The 15236-nt window shown below is 35.5% G+C and overlaps 2 non-coding genes across 2 annotated transcripts; both read left to right on the forward strand.

The window, feature by feature from the left end:
• Positions 1-2697: 2697 nt before the first annotated feature.
• TRNAW-CCA (transfer RNA tryptophan (anticodon CCA)) lies at positions 2698-2769 on the forward strand. The gene has a single exon. It is a non-coding gene; the product is annotated as a tRNA-Trp (tRNA).
• Positions 2770-12902: 10133 nt separating this feature from the next.
• Positions 12903-12974, forward strand: TRNAW-CCA (transfer RNA tryptophan (anticodon CCA)). Its single transcript has one exon. It is a non-coding gene; the product is annotated as a tRNA-Trp (tRNA).
• Positions 12975-15236: the final 2262 nt, after the last annotated feature.

Here is a 15236-nt window from a genome sequence, read left to right on the forward strand (position 1 = left end):
TAATGAGCAACACATTTCTACATTTGAAATACTCCTGATCATCTCCTGAAACATAGGGTAAACACCATTAAGCTGTTTCGGATTTCTTCGTATGATACAAGCTGTGTATTACATTCACCCAAGTTCTACTGGTGATATTATCAGTTTGAAATAGTCCATTGGAAGCTCATATGAATGTTATAAAACTTTGGTGGAAACCAATAATATGCCCTTAATGAAATGTATTAATTTGTACAGCTGACCAGAAGTGCACTGATGTCATTAGTTCTACAAGTTCCATACAGTTACCCACTATATCACCTTTTTAAAAAAGGGCAGTTTTCAGCATTCAAGGGTTTATGTCAGTGGTAGAGGGTAGGAGTGCAGTTCAAGAAGTCCCTGTTTCATAACCATATACACTCTTCAATAGATCCTGTTAAAATGTTTTTCAACCCAATGCACTGTAAGAAACAATAAAATATATCATCATTTCATATACAAAACAATGAACAATTGGGTTTAACTATGCTCTTAGCACAAAATCAACAAACTGCAGTAGAGAAGCAGTTACGTTTTGCAGAATTTGTGCATTTGAGAAAAGTTTTTTTTTCCATGTTCCAAGATCTACATGTGATACGAAATGTATGAATTCTTGCACTGGAAACCTCACTGTATTTTACGAAGGCAGATAAAGGACATCTTTTGTACCCCTTATCCTTATAAGGAGGGTTTGGTGGCTGAAAATGCATTGCTTTGATGGTGATTGCATGTTGCTTCCACTTTGTACATATTACTGAATAAATAAAGGTGAACATTTCAGAACTGGGGGTATAGCTCAGTGGTAGAGCATTTTGACTGCAGAGATCCCTAGTTCAAATCTGGGTGCCCCCTTGTCCAACTGTTTTACCTGTAGAAATATTTTCTTAAATAAATTGAAGAAAACATTTACAATCTCAGCATTTTATGTAATGAGCAACACATTTCTACATTTGAAATACTCCTGATCATCTCTGGAAACATAGGGTAAACACCATTAAGCTGTTTCGGATTTCTTCGTATGATACAAGCTGTGTATTACATGCACCCAAGTTCTACTGGTGATATTATCAGTTTGAAATAGTCCATTGGAAGCTCATATGAATGTTATAAAACTGTGGTGGAAACCAATAATATGCCCTTAATGAAATGTATTAATTTGTACAGCTGACCAGAAGTGCACTGATGTCATTAGTTCTACAAGTTCCATGCAGTCACCCACTCTATCACCTTTTTAAAAAAGAGCAGTTTTCAGCATTCAAGGGTTTATGTCAGTTGTAGAGGGTAGGGGTGAAGTTCCAGAAGTCCCTGTTTCATAACCATATACGCTCTTCAATAGATCCTGTTAAAATGTTTTTCAACCCAATGCACTGTAAGAAACAATAGGATATATCATCATTTCATATAAAAAACAATGAAAAATTGGGTTTAACTATGCCCTTAGCACAAAATCAACAAACTGCAATAGAGAAGCAGTTACGTTTTGCAGAATTTGTGCATTTGACAAAAGTTTTTTTTCCATGTTCCAAGATCTACATGTGATACGAAATGTATGAATTCTTGCAATGGAAACTTCACTGTATTTTACCAAGGCAGATAAAGGACATCTTGTGTACCCCTTATAGTTATAAGGAGGGTTTGGTGGCTGAAAATGCATTGCTTTGATGGTGATTGCATGTTGCTTCCACTTTGTACATATTACTGAATTATTAAAGTTGAAAACTTCAGAACTGGGGGTATAGTTCAGTGGTAGAGCATCTGACTGCAGATCAAGAGGTCCCTAGTTCAAATCTGGGTGCCGCCTGGTCCAACTATTGTACCTGTAGAAATATTTTTTTAAATAAATTGAAGAAAACATTTACAATCTTAGCATTTTATGTAATGAGCAACATATTTCTACATTTGAAATACTCCTGATCATCTCCTGAAACATAGTGTAAACACCATTAAGCTGTTTCGGATTTCTTCGTATGATACAAGCTGTGTATTACATTCACCCAAGTTCTACTGGTGATATTATCAGTTTGAAATAGTCCATTGGAAGCTCATATGAATGTTATAAAACTGTGGTGGAAACCAATAATATGCCCTTAATGAAATGTATTAATTTGTACAGCTGACCAGAAGTGCCCTGATGTCATTAGTTCTACAAGTTCCACACAGTCACCCACTCTATCACCTTTTTAAAAAAGAGCAGTTTTCAGCATTCAAGGGTTTATGTCAGTGGTAGAGGGTAGGAGTGCAGTTCAAGAAGTCCCTGTTTCATAACCATATACCCTCTTCAATAGATCCTGTTAAAATATTTTTCAACCCAATGCACTGTAAGAAACAATAGGATAAATCATCATTTCATATAAAAAAACAATGAACAATTGGGTTTAACTATGCTCTTAGCACAAAATCAACAAACTGCAGTAGAGAAGCAGTTACGTTTTGCAGAATTTGTGCATTTGACAAAAGTTTTTTTTCCATGTTCCAAGATCTACATGTGATACGAAATGTATGAATTCTTGCAATGGAAACCTCACTGTATTTTACCAAGGCAGATAAAGGACATCTTGTGTATCCCTTATAGTTATAAGGAGGGTTTGGTGGCTGAAAATGCATTGCTTTGATGGTGATTGCATGTTGCTTCCACTTTGTACATATTACTGAATTAATAAAGGAGAACATTTCAGAACTGGGGGTATAGTTCAGTGGTAGAGCATTTAACTCCAGATCAAGAGGTCCCTAGTTCAAATCTGGGTGCCCCCTTGTCCACTGTTTTACCTGTAGAATTTTTTTTTAATTAAATAAATTGAAGAAAACATTTACAATCTTAGCATTTTATGTAATGAGCAACACATTTCTACATTTGAAATACTCCTGATCATCTCCTGAAACATAGGGTAAACACCATTAAGCTGTTTAGGATTTCTTCATATGATACAAGCTGTGTTTTACATTCACCCACGTTCTACTGGTGATATTATCAGTTTGAAATAGTCCATTGGAAGCTCATATGAACGTGATAAAACTGTGGTGGAAACCAATAATATGCCCTTAATGAAATGTATTAATTTGTCCAGCTGACCAGAAGGGTACTGATGTCATTAGTTCTACAAGTTCCATACAGTCACCCACTCTATCACTTTTTTTAAAAAGGGCAGTTTTCAGCATTCAAGGGTTTATGTCAGTGGTAGAGCGTAGGAGTGCAGTTCAAGAAGTCCCTTTTTCATAACCATATACCCTCTTCAATAGATCCCGTTAAAATGTTTTTCAACCCAATGCACTGTAAGAAACAATAGGATATATCATCATTTCGTGTAAAAAACAATGAACAATTGGGTTTAACTATGCTCTTAGCACAAAATCAACAAACTGCAGTAGAGAAGCAGTTACGTTTTGCAGAATTTGTGCATTTGACAAAAGTTTTTTTTCCATGTTCCAAGATCTACATGTGATACGAAATGTATGAATTCTTGCAATGGAATCCTGACTGTATTTTACCAAGGCAGATAAAGGACATCCTTCGCACCCCATTTACTTATAAGGAGGGTTTGGTGGCTGAAAATGCATTGCTTTGATGGTGATTGCATGGTGCTTGCACTTTGTACATATTACTGAATTAATAAAGGTGAACGTTTTAGAAGTGCGGGTATAGCTCAGTGGTAGAGCATTTGACTGCAGATCAAGAGGTCCCTAGTTCAAATCTGAGTGCCCCCTGGTCCAACTGTTGCACCTGTAGAAATATTTTTTTAATTAAATAAATTGAAGAAAACATTTACAATCTTAGCATTTTATGTAATGAGCAACACATTTCTACATTTGAAATACTCCTGATCATCTCCTGAAACATAGGGTAAACACCATTAAGCTGTTTCGGATTTCTTCGTATGATACAAGCTGTGTATTACATTCACCCAAGTTCTACTGGTGATATTATCAGTTTGAAATAGTCCATTGGAAGCTCATATGAATGTTATAAAACTGTGGTGGAAACCAATAATATGCCCTTAATGAAATGTATTAATTTGTACAGCTGACCAGAAGTGCACTGATGTCATTAGTTCTACAAGTTCCATACAGTCACCCACTCTATCATTTTTTTAAAAAAGGGCAGTTTTCAGCATTCAATGGTTTATGTCAGTGGTAGAGGGTAGGAGTGCAGTTCAAGAAGTCCCTGTTTCATAACCATATACCCTCTTCAATAGATCCTGTTAAAATGTTTTTCAACCCAATGCAGTTTAAGAAACAATAAGATATATCATCATTTCATATACAAAACAATGAACAGTTGGGTTTAACTATGCTCTTAGCACACAATCAACAAACTGCAGTAGAAAAGCAGTTACGTTTTGCAGAATTTGTGCATTTGACAAAAGATTTTTTTTCCATGTTCCAAGATCTACATGTGATATGAAATGTATGAATTCTTGCAATGGAAACCTCACTGTATTTTACCAAGGCAGATAAAGGACATCCTTCGCACCCCATATACCTATAAGGAGGGTTTGGTGGCTGAAAATGCTTTGCTTTGATGGTGATTGCATGTTGCTTGCACTTTGTGCATATTACTGAATTAATAAAGGTAAACATTTTGGAACTGGGGGTATAGCTCAGTGGTAGAGCATTTAACTGCAGTTCAAGAGGTCCCTAATTCAAATTTGGGTGCCCCCTGGTCCAACTGTTGTACCTGTAGAAATATGTTTTTAAATAAATTGAAGTAAACATTAACAATTTTAGCATTTTATGTAATGAGAAACACATTTCTACATTTGAAATACTCCTGATCATCTCCTGAAACATAGTGTAAACACCATTACGCTGTTTCGGATTTCTTCGTATGATACAAGCTGTGTATTACATTCACCCAAGTTCTACTGGTGATATTATCAGTTTGAAATAGTCCATTGGAAGCTCATATGAATGTTATAAAACTGTGGTAGAAACCAATAATATGCCCTTAATGAAATGTATTAATTTGTACAGCTGCCCAGAAGTGCACTGATGTCATTAGTTCTACAAGTTCCATACAGTCACCCACTCTATCACTTTTTTAAAAAAGGGCAGTTTTCAGCATTCAAGGGTTTATGTCAGTGGTAGAGTGTAGGAGTGCAGTTCAAGAAGTCCCTGTTTCATAACCATATACCCTCTTCAATAGATCCTGTTAAAATATTTTTCAACCCAATGCAGTGTAAGAAACAATAAGATATATCATCATTTCATATACAAAACAATGAACAGTTGGGTTTAACTATGCTCTTAGCACACAATCAACAAACTGCAGTAGAAAAGCAGTTACGTTTTGCAGAATTTGTGCATTTGACAAAAGATTTTTTTTCCATGTTCCAAGATCTACATGTGATATGAAATGTATGAATTCTTGCAATGGAAACCTCACTGTATTTTACCAAGGCAGATAAAGGACATCCTTCGCACCCCATATACCTATAAGGAGGGTTTGGTGGCTGAAAATGCTTTGCTTTGATGGTGATTGCATGTTGCTTGCACTTTGTGCATATTACTGAATTAATAAAGGTAAACATTTTGGAACTGGGGGTATAGCTCAGTGGTAGAGCATTTGACTGCAGTTCAAGAGGTCCCTAATTCAAATCTGGGTGCCCCCTGGTCCAACTGTTGTAGATGTAGAAATATGTTTTTAAATAAATTGAAGTAAACATTAACAATTTTAGCATTTTATGTAATGAGAAACACATTTCTACATTTGAAATACTCCTGATCATCTCCTGAAACATAGTGTAAACACCATTACGCTGTTTCGGATTTCTTCGTATGATACAAGCTGTGTATTACATTCACCCAAGTTCTACTGGTGATATTATCAGTTTGAAATAGTCCATTGGAAGCTCATATGAATGTTATAAAACTGTGGTAGAAACCAATAATATGCCCTTAATGAAATGTATTAATTTGTACAGCTGCCCAGAAGTGCACTGATGTCATTAGTTCTACAAGTTCCATAAAGTCATCCACTCTATCACTTTTTTAAAAAAGGGCAGTTTTCAGCATTCAAGGGTTTATGTCAGTGGTAGAGTGTAGGAGTGCAGTTCAAGAAGTCCCTGTTTCTAACCATATACCCTCTTCAATAGATCCTGTTAAAATGTTTTTCAACCCAGTGCACTGTAAGAAACTATAAGATATATCATCATTTCTTAGACAAAACAATCAACAATTGGGTTTAACTATGCTCTTAGCACAAAATCAACAAACTGACTGCAGTTCAAGAGGTCCCTAGTTCAAATCTGGGTGCCGCCTGGTCCAATTTTTGTACCTGTAGAAATATCTTTTTAAATAAATTGAAGTAAACATTAACAATTTTAGCATTTTATGTAATGAGCAACACATTTCTACATTTAAAATACTCCTGATCATCTCCTGAAACATAGGTTAAACACCATTACGCTGTTTCGGATTTCTTCATATGATACAAGCTGTGTATTACATTCACCCAATTTCTACTGGTGATATTATCAGTTTGAAATAGTCCATTGGAAGCTCATATGAATGTTATAAAACTGTGGTAGAAACCAATAATATGCTCTTAATGAAATGTATTAATTTGTACAGCTGACCAGAAGTGCACTGATGTCATTAGTTCTACAAGTTCCATACAGTCACCCACTCTATCACTTTTTTAAAAAAGGGCAGTTTTCAGCATTCAAGGGTTTATGTCAGTGGTAGAGTGTAGGAGTGCAGTTCAAGAAGTCCCTGTTTCATAACCATATACCCTCTTCAATAGATCCTGTTAAAATATTTTTCAACCCAATGCAGTGTAAGAAACAATAAGATATATCATCATTTCATATACAAAACAATGAACAGTTGGGTTTAACTATGCTCTTAGCACACAATCAACAAACTGCAGTAGAAAAGCAGTTACGTTTTGCAGAATTTGTGCATTTGACAAAAGATTTTTTTTCCATGTTCCAAGATCTACATGTGATATGAAATGTATGAATTCTTGCAATGGAAACCTCACTGTATTTTACCAAGGCAGATAAAGGACACCCTTCGCACCCCATATACCTATAAGGAGGGTTTGGTGGCTGAAAATGCTTTGCTTTGATGGTGATTGCATGTTGCTTGCACTTTGTGCATATTACTGAATTAATAAAGGTAAACATTTTGGAACTGGGGGTATAGCTCAGTGGTAGAGCATTTGACTGCAGTTCAAGAGGTCCCTAATTCAAATCTGGGTGCCCCCTGGTCCAACTGTTGTACCTGTAGAAATATGTTTTTAAATAAATTGAAGTAAACATTAACAATGTTAGCATTTTATGTAATGAGAAACACATTTCTACATTTGAAATACTCCTGATCATCTCCTGAAACATAGTGTAAACACCATTACGCTGTTTCGGATTTCTTCGTATGATACAAGCTGTGTTTTACATTCACCCAAGTTCTACTGGTGATATTATCAGTTTGAAATAGTCCATTGGAAGCTCATATGAATGTTATAAAACTGTGGTGGAAACCAATAATATGCCCTTAATGAAATGTATTAATTTGTACAGCTGACCAGAAGTGCACTGATGTCATTAGTTCTACAAGTTCCATACAGTCACCCACTCTATCACTTTTTTTTAAAAAAGGGCAGTTTTCAGCATTCAAGGGTTTATGTCAGTGGTAGAGGGTAGGAGTGCAGTTCAAGAAGTCCCTGTTTCATAACCATATACCCTCTTCAATAGATCCTGTTAAAATGTTTTTCAACCCAGTGCACTGTAAGAAACTATAAGATATATCATCATTTCTTAGACAAAACAATCAACAATTGGGTTTAACTATGCTCTTAGCACAAAATCAACAAACTGATTGCAGTTCAAGAGGTCCCTAGTTCAAATCTGGGTGCCGCCTGGTCCAATTTTTGTACCTGTAGAAATATCTTTTTAAATAAATTGAAGTAAACATTAACAATCTTAGCATTTTATGTAATGAGCAACACATTTCTACATTTAAAATACTCCTGATCATCTCCTGAAACATAGGTTAAACACCATTACGCTGTTTCGGATTTCTTCATATGATACAAGCTGTGTATTACATTCACCCAATTTCTACTGGTGATATTATCAGTTTGAAATAGTCCATTGGAAGCTCATATGAATGTTATAAAACTGTGGTAGAAACCAATAATATGCTCTTAATGAAATGTATTAATTTGTACAGCTGACCAGAAGTGCACTGATGTCATTAGTTCTACAAGTTCCATACAGTCACCCACTCTATCACTTTTTTTTAAAAAAGGGCAGTTTTCAGCATTCAAGGGTTTATGTCAGTGGTAGAGGGTAGGAGTGCAGTTCAAGAAGTCCCTGTTTCATAACCATATACCCTCTTCAATAGATCCTGTTAAAATGTTTTTCAACCCAGTGCACTGTAAGAAACTATAAGATATATCATCATTTCTTAGACAAAACAATCAACAATTGGGTTTAACTATGCTCTTAGCACAAAATCAACAAACTGATTGCAGTTCAAGAGGTCCCTAGTTCAAATCTGGGTGCCGCCTGGTCCAATTTTTGTACCTGTAGAAATATCTTTTTAAATAAATTGAAGTAAACATTAACAATCTTAGCATTTTATGTAATGAGCAACACATTTCTACATTTAAAATACTCCTGATCATCTCCTGAAACATAGGTTAAACACCATTACGCTGTTTCGGATTTCTTCATATGATACAAGCTGTGTATTACATTCACCCAATTTCTACTGGTGATATTATCAGTTTGAAATAGTCCATTGGAAGCTCATATGAATGTTATAAAACTGTGGTAGAAACCAATAATATGCTCTTAATGAAATGTATTAATTTGTACAGCTGACCAGAAGTGCACTGATGTCATTAGTTCTACAAGTTCCATACAGTCACCCACTCTATCACTTTTTTAAAAAAGGGCAGTTTTCAGCATTCAAGGGTTTATGTCAGTGGTAGAGTGTAGGAGTGCAGTTCAAGAAGTCCCTGTTTCATAACCATATACCCTCTTCAATAGATCCTGTTAAAATATTTTTCAACCCAATGCAGTGTAAGAAACAATAAGATATATCATCATTTCATATACAAAACAATGAACAGTTGGGTTTAACTATGCTCTTAGCACACAATCAACAAACTGCAGTAGAAAAGCAGTTACGTTTTGCAGAATTTGTGCATTTGACAAAAGATTTTTTTTCCATGTTCCAAGATCTACATGTGATATGAAATGTATGAATTCTTGCAATGGAAACCTCACTGTATTTTACCAAGGCAGATAAAGGACACCCTTCGCACCCCATATACCTATAAGGAGGGTTTGGTGGCTGAAAATGCTTTGCTTTGATGGTGATTGCATGTTGCTTGCACTTTGTGCATATTACTGAATTAATAAAGGTAAACATTTTGGAACTGGGGGTATAGCTCAGTGGTAGAGCATTTGACTGCAGTTCAAGAGGTCCCTAATTCAAATCTGGGTGCCCCCTGGTCCAACTGTTGTACCTGTAGAAATATGTTTTTAAATAAATTGAAGTAAACATTAACAATTTTAGCATTTTATGTAATGAGAAACACATTTCTACATTTGAAGTACTCCTGATCATCTCCTGAAACATAGTGTAAACACCATTACGCTGTTTCGGATTTCTTCGTATGATACAAGCTGTGTTTTACATTCACCCAAGTTCTACTGGTGATATTATCAGTTTGAAATAGTCCATTGGAAGCTCATATGAATGTTATAAAACTGTGGTGGAAACCAATAATATGCCCTTAATGAAATGTATTAATTTGTACAGCTGACCAGAAGTGCACTGATGTCATTAGTTCTACAAGTTCCATACAGTCACCCACTCTATCACTTTTTTTTTAAAAAAGGGCAGTTTTCAGCATTCAAGGGTTTATGTCAGTGGTAGAGGGTAGGAGTGCAGTTAAAGAAGTCCCTGTTTCATAACCATATACCCTCTTCAATAGATCCTGTTAAAATGTTTTTCAACCCAGTGCACTGTAAGAAACTATAAGATATATCATCATTTCTTAGACAAAACAATCAACAATTGGGTTTAACTATGCTCTTAGCACAAAATCAACAAACTGATTGCAGTTCAAGAGGTCTCTAGTTCAAATCTGGGTGCCGCCTGGTCCAATTTTTGTACCTGTAGAAATATCTTTTTAAATAAATTGAAGTAAACATTAACAATCTTAGCATTTTATGTAATGAGCAACACATTTCTACATTTGAAATACTCCTGATCATCTCCTGAAACATAGGGTAAACACCATTAAGCTGTTTCGGATTTCTTCGTATGATACAAGCTGTGTATTACATTCACCCAAGTTCTACTGGTGATATTATCAGTTTGAAATAGTCCATTGGAAGCTCATATGAATGTTATAAAACTTTGGTGGAAACCAATAATATGCCCTTAATGAAATGTATTAATTTGTACAGCTGACCAGAAGTGCACTGATGTCATTAGTTCTACAAGTTCCATACAGTTACCCACTATATCACCTTTTTAAAAAAGGGCAGTTTTCAGCATTCAAGGGTTTATGTCAGTGGTAGAGGGTAGGAGTGCAGTTCAAGAAGTCCCTGTTTCATAACCATATACCCTCTTCAATAGATCCTGTTAAAATGTTTTTCAACCCAATGCACTGTAAGAAACAATAAAATATATCATCATTTCATATACAAAACAATGTACAATTGGGTTTAACTATGCTCTTAGCACAAAATCAACAAACTGCAGTAGAGAAGCAGTTACGTTTTGCAGAATTTGTGCATTTGAGAAAAGTTTTTTTTTCCATGTTCCAAGATCTACATGTGATACGAAATGTATGAATTCTTGCACTGGAAACCTCACTGTATTTTACGAAGGCAGATAAAGGACATCTTTTGTACCCCTTATCCTTATAAGGAGGGTTTGGTGGCTGAAAATGCATTGCTTTGATGGTGATTGCATGTTGCTTCCACTTTGTACATATTACTGAATAAATAAAGGTGAACATTTCAGAACTGGGGGTATAGCTCAGTGGTAGAGCATTTTGACTGCAGAGATCCCTAGTTCAAATCTGGGTGCCCCCTTGTCCAACTGTTTTACCTGTAGAAATATTTTCTTAAATAAATTGAAGAAAACATTTACAATCTCAGCATTTTATGTAATGAGCAACACATTTCTACATTTGAAATACTCCTGATCATCTCTGGAAACATAGGATAAACACCATTAAGCTGTTTCGGATTTCTTCGTATGATACAAGCTGTGTATTACATGCACCCAAGTTCTACTGGTGATATTATCAGTTTGAAATAGTCCATTGGAAGCTCATATGAATGTTATAAAACTGTGGTGGAAACCAATAATATGCCCTTAATGAAATGTATTAATTTGTACAGCTGACCAGAAGTGCACTGATGTCATTAGTTCTACAAGTTCCATGCAGTCACCCACTCTATCACCTTTTTAAAAAAGAGCAGTTTTCAGCATTCAAGGGTTTATGTCAGTTGTAGAGGGTAGGGGTGAAGTTCCAGAAGTCCCTGTTTCATAACCATATACGCTCTTCAATAGATCCTGTTAAAATGTTTTTCAACCCAATGCACTGTAAGAAACAATAGGATATATCATCATTTCATATAAAAAACAATGAAAAATTGGGTTTAACTATGCCCTTAGCACAAAATCAACAAACTGCAATAGAGAAGCAGTTACGTTTTGCAGAATTTGTGCATTTGACAAAAGTTTTTTTTCCATGTTCCAAGATCTACATGTGATACGAAATGTATGAATTCTTGCAATGGAAACTTCACTGTATTTTACCAAGGCAGATAAAGGACATCTTGTGTACCCCTTATAGTTATAAGGAGGGTTTGGTGGCTGAAAATGCATTGCTTTGATGGTGATTGCATGTTGCTTCCACTTTGTACATATTACTGAATTATTAAAGTTGAAAACTTCAGAACTGGGGGTATAGTTCAGTGGTAGAGCATCTGACTGCAGATCAAGAGGTCCCTAGTTCAAATCTGGGTGCCGCCTGGTCCAACTGTTGTACCTGTAGAAATATTTTTTTAAATAAATTGAAGAAAACATTTACAATCTTAGCATTTTATGTAATGAGCAACATATTTCTACATTTGAAATACTCCTGATCATCTCCTGAAACATAGTGTAAACACCATTAAGCTGTTTCGGATTTCTTCGTATGATACAAGCTGTGTATTACATTCACCCAAGTTCTACTGGTGATATTATCAGTTTGAAATAGTCCATTGGAAGCTCATATGAATGTTATAAAACTGTGGTGGAAACCAATAATATGCCCTTAATGAAATGTATTAATTTGTACAGCTGACCAGAAGTGCCCTGATGTCATTAGTTCTACAAGTTCCACACAGTCACCCACTCTATCACCTTTTTAAAAAAGAGCAGTTTTCAGCATTCAAGGGTTTATGTCAGTGGTAGAGGGTAGGAGTGCAGTTCAAGAAGTCCCTGTTTCATAACCATATACTCTCTTCAATAGATCCTGTTAAAATATTTTTCAACCCAATGCACTGTAAGAAACAATAGGATAAATCATCATTTCATATAAAAAAACAATGAACAATTGGGTTTAACTATGCTCTTAGCACAAAATCAACAAACTGCAGTAGAGAAGCAGTTACGTTTTGCAGAATTTGTGCATTTGACAAAAGTTTTTTTTCCATGTTCCAAGATCTACATGTGATACGAAATGTATGAATTCTTGCAATGGAAACCTCACTGTATTTTACCAAGGCAGATAAAGGACATCTTGTGTATCCCTTATAGTTATAAGGAGGGTTTGGTGGCTGAAAATGCATTGCTTTGATGGTGATTGCATGTTGCTTCCACTTTGTACATATTACTGAATTAATAAAGGAGAACATTTCAGAACTGGGGGTATAGTTCAGTGGTAGAGCATTTGACTCCAGATCAAGAGGTCCCTAGTTCAAATCTGGGTGCCCCCTTGTCCACTGTTTTACCTGTAGAATTTTTTTTTAATTAAATAAATTGAAGAAAACATTTACAATCTTAGCATTTTATGTAATGAGCAACACATTTCTACATTTGAAATACTCCTGATCATCTCCTGAAACATAGGGTAAACACCATTAAGCTGTTTAGGATTTCTTCATATGATACAAGCTGTGTTTTACATTCACCCAAGTTCTACTGGTGATATTATCAGTTTGAAATAGTCCATTGGAAGCTCATATGAACGTGATAAAACTGTGGTGGAAACCAATAATATGCCCTTAATGAAATGTATTAATTTGTCCAGCTGACCAGAAGGGTACTGATGTCATTAGTTCTACAAGTTCCATACAGTCACCCACTCTATCACTTTTTTTAAAAAGGGCAGTTTTCAGCATTCAAGGGTTTATGTCAGTGGTAGAGCGTAGGAGTGCAGTTCAAGAAGTCCCTTTTTCATAACCATATACCCTCTTCAATAGATCCCGTTAAAATGTTTTTCAACCCAATGCACTGTAAGAAACAATAGGATATATCATCATTTTGTGTAAAAAACAATGAACAATTGGGTTTAACTATGCTCTTAGCACAAAATCAACAAACTGCAGTAGAGAAGCAGTTACGTTTTGCAGAATTTGTGCATTTGACAAAAGTTTTTTTTCCATGTTCCAAGATCTACATGTGATACGAAATGTATGAATTCTTGCAATGGAATCCTCACTGTATTTTACCAAGGCAGATAAAGGACATCCTTCGCACCCCATTTACTTATAAGGAGGGTTTGGTGGCTGAAAATGCATTGCTTTGATGGTGATTGCATGGTGCTTGCACTTTGTACATATTACTGAATTAATAAAGGTGAACGTTTTAGAAGTGCGGGTATAGCTCAGTGGTAGAGCATTTGACTGCAGATCAAGAGGTCCCTAGTTCAAATCTGAGTGCCCCCTGGTCCAACTGTTGCACCTGTAGAAATATTTTTTTAATTAAATAAATTGAAGAAAACATTTACAATCTTAGCATTTTATGTAATGAGCAACACATTTCTACATTTGAAATACTCCTGATCATCTCCTGAAACATAGGGTAAACACCATTAAGCTGTTTCGGATTTCTTCGTATGATACAAGCTGTGTATTACATTCACCCAAGTTCTACTGGTGATATTATCAGTTTGAAATAGTCCATTGGAAGCTCATATGAATGTTATAAAACTGTGGTGGAAACCAATAATATGCCCTTAATGAAATGTATTAATTTGTACAGCTGACCAGAAGTGCACTGATGTCATTAGTTCTACAAGTTCCATACAGTCACCCACTCTATCATTTTTTTAAAAAAGGGCAGTTTTCAGCATTCAATGGTTTATGTCAGTGGTAGAGGGTAGGAGTGCAGTTCAAGAAGTCCCTGTTTCATAACCATATACCCTCTTCAATAGATCCTGTTAAAATGTTTTTCAACCCAATGCAGTTTAAGAAACAATAAGATATATCATCATTTCATATACAAAACAATGAACAGTTGGGTTTAACTATGCTCTTAGCACACAATCAACAAACTGCAGTAGAAAAGCAGTTACGTTTTGCAGAATTTGTGCATTTGACAAAAGATTTTTTTTCCATGTTCCAAGATCTACATGTGATATGAAATGTATGAATTCTTGCAATGGAAACCTCACTGTATTTTACCAAGGCAGATAAAGGACATCCTTCGCACCCCATATACCTATAAGGAGGGTTTGGTGGCTGAAAATGCTTTGCTTTGATGGTGATTGCATGTTGCTTGCACTTTGTGCATATTACTGAATTAATAAAGGTAAACATTTTGGAACTGGGGGTATAGCTCAGTGGTAGAGCATTTAACTGCAGTTCAAGAGGTCCCTAATTCAAATTTGGGTGCCCCCTGGTCCAACTGTTGTACCTGTAGAAATATGTTTTTAAATAAATTGAAGTAAACATTAACAATTTTAGCATTTTATGTAATGAGAAACACATTTCTACATTTGAAATACTCCTGATCATCTCCTGAAACATAGTGTAAACACCATTACGCTGTTTCGGATTTCTTCGTATGATACAAGCTGTGTATTACATTCACCCAAGTTCTACTGGTGATATTATCAGTTTGAAATAGTCCATTGGAAGCTCATATGAATGTTATAAAACTGTGGTAGAAACCAATAATATGCCCTTAATGAAATGTATTAATTTGTACAGCTGCCCAGAAGTGCACTGATGTCATTAGTTCTACAAGTTCCATAC

Source organism: Ambystoma mexicanum, chromosome 4q (genome assembly GCF_040938575.1).
Source record: "Ambystoma mexicanum isolate Mex_15411 chromosome 4q, UKY_AmexF1_1, whole genome shotgun sequence".
Lineage (NCBI taxonomy): Eukaryota > Metazoa > Chordata > Amphibia > Caudata > Ambystomatidae > Ambystoma > Ambystoma mexicanum.